The sequence below is a fragment of the Callorhinchus milii genome, unplaced genomic scaffold (assembly GCF_018977255.1).
Source record: "Callorhinchus milii isolate IMCB2004 unplaced genomic scaffold, IMCB_Cmil_1.0 Scaffold2, whole genome shotgun sequence".
Classification (NCBI taxonomy): Eukaryota; Metazoa; Chordata; class Chondrichthyes; order Chimaeriformes; family Callorhinchidae; genus Callorhinchus; species Callorhinchus milii.
The window spans coordinates 109,227,793-109,239,810 of record NW_024704743.1 but is presented as its reverse complement, the minus strand read 5'-3'; positions in this window follow the sequence as shown (position 1 = coordinate 109,239,810).

Genomic DNA, 12,018 nt, shown 5'->3' with positions numbered 1-12,018 from the left:
CCAGAATACCCAGCCTGCCCCCCCACCCATCACATCATTAAGCTGTTTTTAAAATGCGTCCAGTACTCTGGCCTCCCACACCCATTATGGCAACCTGTTCCAGTCATTAATTACTTTCTGGTTAAAGAAAAATGTCCTAGCGTCTGCCATGAAATTGTCCTTTGCAACTCTAAACCGATGTCCTCTTGTTCTACTGGCTTGGTGCATCCTAGAATATTGTTCTGGGTTTACTTTTTCAATCACATTTAAAAATGTATACATGTGATAGGGATGAAGAATTCTCCAATGCTGCCACTGATCATGGAGATTGATGTTTTTTTCATTACAGGTAAAAATAGAATACTAATGTAACTCAATTGCTATCCTGTGATAGCTTTCAAACATTACCTCTGGGACTAAAAAAAGGAAATTGGGGGCTGCCAAGCGGCAGCTAAGACGACAGAAAGTTTTTGTTTGCAAATTGCCTTAGAACATTTAAATGGTGCCTTTCACGTTCAGAGAATATCTCAAAGAACTTCACCCAGTTGAATTGGAGTCCGAGCTGGGGGTGAGGGGTTGGTCAAGAGCATTGAAAGAGATAGGTCTTAATGCAGGAGATAGGTCTCAAGATGTTGGTCAAACCAATGTCTGGAGTTGGGGAAGTGGCAATGGGTGGGGAGAGGGGTGTTGTAGGGATGTCCTTCTGACAAGAAAGATGCTTTACAAATGGTATTTTTTCTTCCTATTATTATTTAGTTCCACTGCCAATCTTTAGGACATTTCATAACAAATTCTATAGTTAAAAATTGCTTGAAATCTATTCTGCAATGTACTATTTCAGACCTTGATTTTTATTTCCTTTGCTGTTTTTTCCACTTCACTTCTGTGTTGTGTTATGTTGCTATTTCCCTTTTTTTACTTTTCCTCATCTAATAGTAATTGTCTTTCTCTTTGGCGTCTGCAATTGCTATAAATAGCAATCCTTTTCTTAGGTCTCTATATTGAGATTTCCCACTATTAAGGACGTAGCAAAAATACCTATTTTAAGTGATTGGCCTGTTGCTATTCCTTTCCTTTGCTTTTTCTCAGTTTGTTCCTCACTGTCATTTATTCTCTATTCCTCTTCGATTCCAATTCAGTGATGTTGACTCTGTCTTGAGGGTCCATCTGGCACCTATCACTTTGCAATCCTTTTCTGCAAAAGTAATGAAAAGATCACTATGTTTAGTGAACACCAGATGATAACCCTTTAGGTTCATTGTTGCTGCTATTATCCTATGCTTTCTTCTCTTGCTTTTTGCCTTCCACATTTATTTTTGGTTGATTTCTATTAAATGTTCATTGATTTCCCTTTCTCTCACTTTTTGAATCCCTGCCACCAAGGAGCTAAGTCATAGCATGTGCAAACTTGGAGCAAGTGTGGTTTGTTGTCGTAGAGTGTATATGTGACATCCAGAAAGTAACAAATTTGGCCTTCGGTCATCTTCACACCCTCACTACCTTTGGCCCACACTCCTCCCGAATGCAACCAACAGCTCAGCTGCAACCCCTCAAATGGCTAGTATCACATCCTCCTGGCATGAAAAGCGCTGTATAAATGCAATTTGTTGTTGTTAACTGCTAGTTCCCAGGACTGTTTGGTCCTTAGTAGTGGTGAACTAGTCAGCGGGTTTTGGAAAGAAAACATATTGGGGATAAAATACACCTGTATTCCATCTTTATTACCATTTACTCTTTTGTATGTGACAGAGATCTAGAGCTGTGGCTGAAATGAATCCAGAGCTAGCTCTTCAAAGAAAATATAAAGAAGATAAATGCTGCACTTACCGCATACAGCAATAGTTATAAAGTGCATGATAGACAATTTGAAAATGAGCTAAAGCTGTTAGATTTCATTGGGGGATGATGGTGGTGACATATCACAACAAAACTCTTAAGCGAGTCCATGAATATTTGCTGGGGTCAAATTTGCAGTATTTCTTAATGGTATTTCTTAAGTAAGAAATCAGAGTGGCAATTCCTTCCAGTAATTGGAAGTAATACAATACAATTTACTATTTATATAGCGCTTGGGGGGATATCTCACTTTTGGGGCACATCTCAAAATGCTTCAAATTAAGTAAGTCACAATGACTCAAAGGAACCCCAGATTGAAAATAAAGCATTCCTATCAGACAGCAACAGAAAATTCTTAATTAAGAAATTCTGTTTGAAATTACCGCAAGTGGAGTCCTGTAGCTCAGTGGTTAGAGCAATCACTTCAAAAGCAAGTTTGATTCCTGGCAGGGCAAAATTTTGGGCAAGTTTCCTTACACCACATGCCTCTGTTTACCTAGCAGTAAGTAGGAGACCGATTATTAGTTGATTAGTTGATTGTGGAGTCCTGTAGCTCAGTGGTTAGAGCACTCGCTTTGCAAGCGAGAGACCTGAGTTCAATTCCAGACAGGGCGAAACCTTGGGCAAGTTTCCTTACTCCACACAGGGCCTAATAATTATCCCTCCAAATCCAAAAACAATAATAAATTGGTCATTTTCAATCTACGACTGTTTGTGGGACATTGCTGTGCGCAATTGGCTGCCGCGTTCGCCCACAAATATACAGTCAATTCACTTTACAGTGTGTTCTGTGAAGCGCTTTGGGACGTCCTCCCGACGTGAAAAGCGCTATATCAAATGCAAGGATTATTATTATTATTATTACAGTGTATTCTGTGAAGTGCTTTGAGAAGTCTCGAAGACATGATAAGGCGCTATATCAAATGCAAGGATTATTATTAAAATTAACTTAATTGTTTCTGAGGCATTCTGCACAACGTAGTGATGAGACATCATAATGGACTTGACAAAGGGCTCCATGGGCAGATAAATATGGTGAGCAGCAGATGATAACACTGACCACAGCTAGTCATAACACATGCCTTGGGTTCCATTCTGTACCACTGCTGGGACACTACATAACCATTCTGACATGAAGATAAAAAGAGGCCCTACACGCAAGATGCTCTACAATATATGTAACTACAAATTGTAGCACTGTCTAGTTCAGTTCTTTTCAATGCTCAGAAATGTTTATCCAATGTGAAGGGTGCTACTGTATATAAATGCAAGTTGTTGGCTTTCTAATGTTGAACATGCTTCTCTTATTACTCAAAGCTACCATTGAACTTTGTGATAATGGGATCTAACAAGCAATATTCAGAAACTGGGTACATTGCGTTAAGCATGATTTGTGAATGTTTGCAAATTGTGAATTATGAGATTCACAAACAGCAACTAGTGTGTGTCCCAAGCTCGGGACATCCAAAATAAGGTCAATCAGCACCATACCTATCATTTCGCTCCTTGGCTTATTTTTGGGCTTTGGGATTTCACAATTCTCCATAGGATCACAAGGATGTTTGGATGATCTTCCCACTGCAGCATCAAGACGCTGCTTAGAAAAATTCTGCACCTGGCATCTACCTCCCTTCCTGGTAACCTGTTCCAGTTGTGAATTACAAAACTGAGATTTCAGGCTGGCGGGTTTGCCAACAAAAATATAAAGTCACTGTCCTTAATAATAATAATAATAATAATCCTTGCATTTGATATAGCGCTTTTCACATCGGGAGGACGTCCCAAAGCGCTTCACAGAACACACTGTAAAGTGAAATTGACTGTATATTTGTGGGCAAACGCGGCAGCCAATTGCGCACAGCAATGTCCCACAAACAGTCGTGGATTGAAAATGACCAATTTATTATTGTTTTTGTTTTTCTGGAGGGATTATTATCCCATATATCATGTGAAACGTTTGAGATAACCTCCTGACATGAAAAGCACCATACTGAATGGAAGCCACTTTATCAAGCGTAAGGGTTCTTCTTTTTCTTCTTCTTCAACTTTCTACTGTTGCTGTTTTATTTGAATACTAATACACTGCAGAACAGTGACATGCTGCTAAGATAAAATTGCTTTGAGTGAGCTCCAAAATAGAAGGATCTTTGCCTCTCAAACTATGTCATTGAAATATTTGATGATGTGAGGCTGACAGAGAAATAAAAGGAGTCTTCTGGGATTTCTATCAGTCTTTCAAGTTTTATCATTGATATCTTTGCCTCTGCTTCCTCTGTATCTTCTGTAGTTTAACAAATGTTTCTCATCAGCAGAGAGTTAAGTTAAGGGGGCTTACTGAGAGCAAATGGTTCCATTTTTAGAAAATCTTTGAATTCAAGATTAATACCTTTGGGCTCTCTAAGGAATTTGAGTTTTGCAAAAGTACTAATGTGTCTCACCCACTTTCAAGCAATACTCATTTGGCTGATGTTGTAACCCAAAGTGGGTCACAGCTGGAGTTGATTTTTTCTGTTAACCTGATACAAAGCTTAGAGCTGTTATAATGGGAAGAATCGCTTTCCAGACTACCCATTCAGTTTGCTATTTTAAGGTCCTAGAGGAGATAAAGCTAGCCAGATAATGTTTTTTATTCAATGCAACCCAGCTACTACTAACAGCATTAACAACTTTTCCACATTACTCAGCAGTGACCGTAAAGTATGATCGCTGAATTTCTAGCACTAGAAGTAACCTACCTCCAAGAGCAAAATATGAGCTATCACTTTTTCATCACCCTGACTGTAATTGTCACACCAAGCAGAAGTGGGTGAGCTCATCCTTGTTAATAGCTACAAGAAATTCTTGTTGCTACCCAGTCAGCTGGGTCCAATGTCTCACGATTTGCATTACAAGCGAATTGTGGAAAAAATTGGCAACAGCAGACCCACCTAGTTCAGAAACCGGGATACCTAGATCACCACAGAGTTTTAACTCAATTCTGACATTCTGTTGTCCAGCACATGACCCTGGGGCCAACTGAGCCACAGAGTACTTTGCTTACCTTTCTGCCCTTCCCCAACCAGCACATTCAATCGTTGTCAATAGTTGGCCATTTGACATCTGACAAGCACAGGTTTGAGCTCTCACTAGGTGATACCTAGAACTCTGTGAGCTTCCTAGTGAGTAGCTCATTATAAGAACATTGCCACCCACCTTCTGCCCACAGCTCAGACACCCATCCCCATCCATTTAGAGATGGTTCCATCAGTTGTCTGCATGGAGTTTGAGCAGCAGCTGCTTAGCTCTCTGCATACCAATCAAGGTGGATACCGAGTCCAGGATATATGTACATGGATTCACAAACCCAGACTCCGGGCAACGGCTTTCTTTGGCCTAAGGTTTTTCTCATCTTTTTGACAGGCATCTGCCTTCAGCGAGGTGGGAAAAGCAGCAGCCAATTTTCACACAGAAATGTCTCACAAATAGCCAAGAAGTGAATGACCACTTTTATTTCTTTGGAGTATTGTTGGCTAGGACACCAGGAGAAACACCATTCTCTCATCGAATAGTGCTGTGGGATCTGCTTGTTCAGACAGACAGATCTTGGTTAAACATCTCACCCACAGGACAGCAGCACTGACAGTACAACTCTCTCCCAGCACTGCACTGTAATGTCAACCTAGACTGTGAATTCCAAGTCTTGACATGAGTCTTGAACCTTCAGACTCTGCAATAAGAATGCTACCAACTGAACCAGGTTGACTGTACTAAGCTTTTATCTTAGGATTTCTTTGTTGCCAAAGACACAAAACCAACAAACATTCCAAACCTGAACATTTCTAATGCAGTGTCATTCAATGTGCTATAAATATTCTACCTCCTAAATATTTGTAACATTTACAATCAATGAGATTTCCAAATGAGCAGTCATGTTAATGAATTGTCCACTTAAAAGATATTAATCCATCAGCAGGGACAGCCACAAAGTCAACCACAAAAAAAAGAGTTCATTTAAAATGCTTCATTGATTCATACAAGTATTTAATCTGCATCAAAGAGCTGCTGCATAATGCAGTACTTTGCATTAGACTTAAATGCTTAAATAAATACCGATGAAGTCTTTGAAATACAAGAGGAAAAGTGAGTGTGCTGTTGTTTAAAATATTTTACATACTGAATGAATGATAGAACATAAGGCTTGAAATTCCACCTGGTCTTATCCTTAAGTGCATTTCTTTAAGTAATGGAAATTTAATTAATGAATCATTAAGTCCATTTCTTTAATGAATTTTAAGAACCTCACACTCACCTACAAATCACTTCATGCCCCGGCACCTCCCTATCTCTCTGACCTGTTCACACCCCACTCCTCTACTCGCCCCTTTTGCTCGTTTGTCTCAGGGCTTATGCATCTCCCTCCACCCCTCTGTTCCAGGATTGGTCTGTCCGTGCCATCATCAGTGGCCAAGCCTCCAGTTCTTATGATGCTAACCTCTGGAACTCCTCTCTACCACTTGGTTTTGCCCATTCTCCAGTCTTTAATTCCCGCTTGCATTCCTAACTCTTTTTTTGTAACATAACATAACATGTAGGAGCAGGAGTAGGCCATTCGGCCCTTCGACCCTGCCCCGCCATTCAATTATGGCTGATCTTCTAATCTAACTCCAGCTAATAACCTGACCCTGCCTTATCCCCATATCCCTTAATCCCCTTTGCAATAAGAAATCTATCTATCTGAGTCTTGAATATGTTCAAGGACTGAGCGTCAACAGCCCTTTGGGGTAGTCAGTTCCATACATTCACCACCCTTTGAGTGAAGAAGTTCTTCCTCAACTCACTGTGAAAGGGCTGGCTTCTGATTTTAAGGGAAAACAATCTCCCACGATCTACTCTATCATGCCCTTTGATGATCTTATAGGTTTCTATAAGATCCCCTCTAATTCTTCCATATTCTAGAGAATATAGGCCCAAATTGGTCAGCCTATCTTCATAACTCAACCCCTTCATCACTGGTACTAACCTAGTAAATCTACGCTGCACCCCCTCCAAGGCAAGTACATCCTTCCTTAAATGAGGAGACCAAAACTGGACACAGTATTCCAGGTGTGGTCTCACCAGGGCCCTGTACAGTTGCAGCAAGACTTCCCTACGCTTATACTCTAATCCTTTCATAATGAATGCTAACATACCGTTCGCCTTCCTAATTGTTTGCTGCACCTGCAGACTAACTTTCTGTGATGGTGTACAAAGACACCCAAGTCCCTCTGTACCTATGCCCACTTTCCTTCCCCCCCTCTCCCTTGCTTGATGTCCACCTCTATCCCTCTAAAATGCTCCGAGACCTTGCCTTACATGAAGGCCACTGTGTAAATGTATGTTTTTGTTATTCCTAAAAAGTATGATATGGTATTTCTCACACTGAACCATTAAAATGTTTAATTCTATTAGTGTCAAAGATCTAAGCTTTTATTGGAAGTACTGTAATTAGCTATTATAATTACTTCAGATTTGCACCAGTGAATAAAATACAGTCATTTAAAAGGAAGGGTTAGGCACCTAGGCATCTGATCAATATAAAGCTCACGTGGTTTTATGAGCCATGGGAACTGTCTGGATTTTGCTTTAATTGGCTGCAATTTGTTTTTTTATTTATTGATTTTTCTACTGACAGCTGATTTTTGTCCTACAAAAAAAAGTCACTGCTTTTTCCTTTAACCTTTCCAGCAGCTAAAAAATTAATAGCACATCTCAGATAGCTGCTTTGTCATAAATTAGGCAAATCCTTTTTCCTAAACTGTAGCAACATCCTTCCGCCACTCAGCTGCCTCCTCCAGTAATTAGCTGTCAAAAGTATTTAATAAGTAAACTTATTGAACTCCAATAGCGTTAATGGATTTACAGAATTTTAACTTTCTACACTCCAAACAATCATCCCCTGCTGTCTTCCAACCAGCCAGAACCTCAACTGCCTCATTGTGTTCTCCCTGCGAGATATCCCAAGGCAAATTACATCTATCTAAACGAACTGCTGACAGATTCTGTCATAAGTGTTTATTCAAACTTGTTGCTACAATATTAGTAATCTATAATCTGGAATATTTTTTGTTTCTGAAGATTGTTACTGTTAAGGTTCGGTGACCTCTCTCGCATCAAATGAGGATTCAGTTGATACATTAGCAATTTACAGGCTTCTGCTTACTGCACTCTAGGTGTTATGGATATGGCTAGCTAAGATAGTTAATCATTTGCCCCATACTTGTTTGTGGAATCTTGCTGTGTGCAAAACTATTGCTGTGTTTGCTTATAAACAGTCACTACTAGATAGTAGTTACTGAAAAGTGCTTGGAAACCAGCCGATTTGATACAAAATGTAAAAAGTAAATAATAATAACTGGTATTTATGTAGAGCCTTTTGGTTTTCGGGTCAAAAAAATTGTATATCATGTTAGCATTATCTTACACAGAAGCACCCCATCACTGCTACAAATGCATTCAGTGCTCCAAACACATGTGAAGGCCACTATATAAATGCAAGTTATGCATTAAAAACATGCATAATAAAATGTCAGATAAATTTGAAAGGTTTCAAAACCATTTATGCTACAGGAGATGTAATATCTCTTTGAGTGCATGCTGTTTGTACCTTGACACAAACGGGTCACTGATATTCTGATCCTTAAAAATAGCAATCTTTTTGTGATGTCTCCTAATCAATGCAAATTCCAAGAACCCAGTAACAATTCTCAGTATCAGACATTCAACCTATGAGGAACGGTTAATGGAAGCCAAGCGCATTCTTTTTGCAAAAGAGATTTTATTCTGACCCTTACTCCCAGAATATTAAGTGTCAACATTAATCAAGGCAAATTCTTCACTGCTTGTACGTGTGTGTTTTTCTCTTCAACCGTGCCTTCACCTCCCTTCTCGACTCTCTACCCCCTCCTCACCCTGACCATTTCCCCCCTGCTCGGGTCCCGACCCAACTGTCCAGCGCCTTGGGACGTCCTCCCGACGTGAAAGGCGCTCTATAAATGTAATCTTGTTGTTGTTTGTGTGTGATGTCCACCCAACATGAAAGGTGCTATGCAAATGTAAATGTAATTTGTTGTTGTTGGGTGCTAATGATTCAAATATCAGAAACAGCAGAGAAAGAAACTCAGAAATTAGGAATAAGAAAGGAAGCCAGACATAAATTTCCTTCTTTTTATAAGAGAGAAACAGATTTATGGGATAAACTGAAGCAGGCAGTGTCAATGAGTTCAGGGGGAAATTTCTGTATGCATTGTACATTGTGGCACTGAGCCACACAGGTCGCACGTTCTTCAGTTCAAACACTGCTCTGTGCTGAGTCAACTGATCTCAAGATTAGCATAGACAGGCACATTGCAGTTGCCTTCATATCCTCAGGATTGGGAGTGGAAAATCAGCCCTGATCTCTGCTTCTGATTACTTGGTGATCCCTGGTGGAATGTGCAAGCACATGTAAATCAGCTGGATAGGATTGAGCACAGCCCCCACCCTCCCCCTCCCCACTCAAGTATTCTGATGCTCATTGACCAGGCTTACATATCATATATATTGACATGTAAGCCTGGATATAAAGTGAATACTTGATAGAAGTAGTTCTGGAGGGTTGTCGGCATTCATGGAAGTCCACACGCCAGGGGAGAACAATGATGAGGAAAAGAAACTGGAGAAAAAACACATCAAACATTGCCAAAGGCATAAGTGACAGATTCAGACCTCTCTTAGCCTTTACATTAGGTGTAATTTATTCAACCCCCAGCTAATTATTTGATGCTAAAACATGAAACACAGATGCACTGTGAACAACATATCAATTTGTTTTCAGTTTATTCCGATAATAATACTAATCTTTACATCTGGTATAGTGGTGGTGCTTTCCACAGTCACTATGATTCACTGGATATACTGCAAAGTATAGAGACCGCTTTGTTAGGTGAACTATTTCAGCAGGACACACATAATAGGTTCAAGAAAAAGAGTAAATGTAAAATGTCACAGATCTCTTTATTTTAAAATCAACTGCTTCAACCTTTGAGGATAATGGGATATTTTATTTTATGTAGGTAACCATGGCGTTAGGACCTTGATCGCTGATCTGAATCTCACAAAAATCTCTTTGTAATACAGTGACATCAAGTAGAATGTTTTCCCCAGTGTTAAAATTGACTGCTAGCAACCTACCCAAATTGTAATGAGTGGAAAAGAAAATTGATATTGTTATTCAAAGAGCTTGCAACGTGAAACACCACCTGTGGGATGAACAATGTGGATAAGCATGATTGAGCTGAAAGTCATGTCTTTGGGAGCTGTTTTGCTCTTACAATAATGGTTGATGTCTGCGAGGGCTCTAATGGTAAACCCAGAAGAATTTCACCCAGAAAATTATTTTCTTGTGCACTTTTTAAAGACTATGAATCACTGAGTTAGATTAAAAAAGATGAGAGTTTTGCAATGTTACATTTCAGTAACAATTGGCATCTAAAATACAAAGTGGGCTACATAGCCCATTTACTCATCAATTGGAATGTTTAAAAGACCTTATGCTTTAATAATAATCCTCGCATTTGATATCTCTTCGACTGTGCTTTCGATCAACCTCCTTTTCCCCCTGTCCTCCACCCTCCTGAAGTGAAAGGCGCTATACAAATGTAATTTTGTTGTTGTTGCTGTTGCTCCATTTCATGTTAAGAGGACATCTCAAAGCATTTCACAGGATATGCGGTAAAGTATGATTGGGTATTTTGTAGGTGAATGTGGCAGTTAATTTGTGCACAGCAATGTCCAACAAACAATCATGAAGTTATTGGCTACATTTTATTAGGGAATTGTTGGCCAGGACACTGGGAGAAAGTCCCTTGTCTTTTCAAATTGTGCCATGTAATCTTTGACATCCCCCTGAACAGACAGACACATCTACAGTTATCTTTAAAGGTTACTAAAGATTAAAACTATTAAAAATACTTCTACTTAAAAGCAAGATTCCCTTGTCAAAACTTCTTTTATGAAGCTGAGCGTGACTCACTCATCTTTGTCTTAATAATAACAATGTCCTCCACTGCTCCTGAATGCATTAGACAACATGGTTTCTTACTCGGATTAAATCCCTTGGTATTTGCACTGCACTGGAGTGTCAGTCTAGACTGTGAAGCTCAAGGACCTGATTAATAGGTTGCTGCCCTAACTCAGATCTCCTGAAAAAGAATCAGAAAGGTTGTTTTGCCCTCGAAAAAAGATCCCTTTTCACACATAACTATTATTCAGGTGTTGACGTTAAGTCAAAACACATTTTATAACCATATTGCTGAATGATGTTTGGGAGTTCTACAATTTGAAACCAAACATAAATTCTCTGCAAATTTTGCAGGAGGAGAAATATTGAGGAAAAAAAGAAATTGTCTTCAGCATAATTCCACCAAACTTCTGCCCTGTTTCCACTGTGCAACGTGGCCATTGACAACCACATTTCTGTTGTGCCCTTCACCCGGAATAGTTTCTCAAAGTGCTGCACAGTGGCGGGGTTGGATGCCGAGTAAGAGAGAAGGGGAAGGTAGAGATGACTAGTCTTGAGATGGGATTTAAAGATAGATAAAGAAGGGGCGAGGTAGAGAGATAGAGGCAGGGAGTTCCAGAGTTTAGAGGCGTAGTGACTGAAGACATGGCATGAAGGGGTTTGGGAACGTGCAACAGGCCTATATTAGCTGATCGAAGGAGGCGTACAGAGGAGTGTAGTACGTGCAAGTCAGATACATAGGGAGGTGCTTGGGCATGAAGGGATTTGTAGGTGAGGGTGAAGATGTCAATGTCAATCCTTTCGGCGATGGGGAGCCATGGAGCCTGGCAAGGATTGGGGTAATGAGTGCATGGAGTTTAGTGTGGGTGAAGGTCCGGGAGGTGGAGATTTCAATGAAAATAATTGAAATGAGCAACCTTAGGATTTTCTCTCCCTTAAAGTAATAATAATCATTATATCTGCCTTTCACGTCAGGAGGCGTCTCAAAACTCTTCATAGGATATACTTTAAAGTATATCTGTGTGTTTTGTGGGTGAACACGAATGTTCTGACAAGTGTTGCTTTGGGTCAGTCCATGCTTGTGTGATTTAAGCAATCTCTCTGTGGGACAGCAGTTCTGAAGTGATGAGACTACCTCTTACATTCTGATTATAAAATCAAAGACATTTCTGCACAGAAAGAAACAT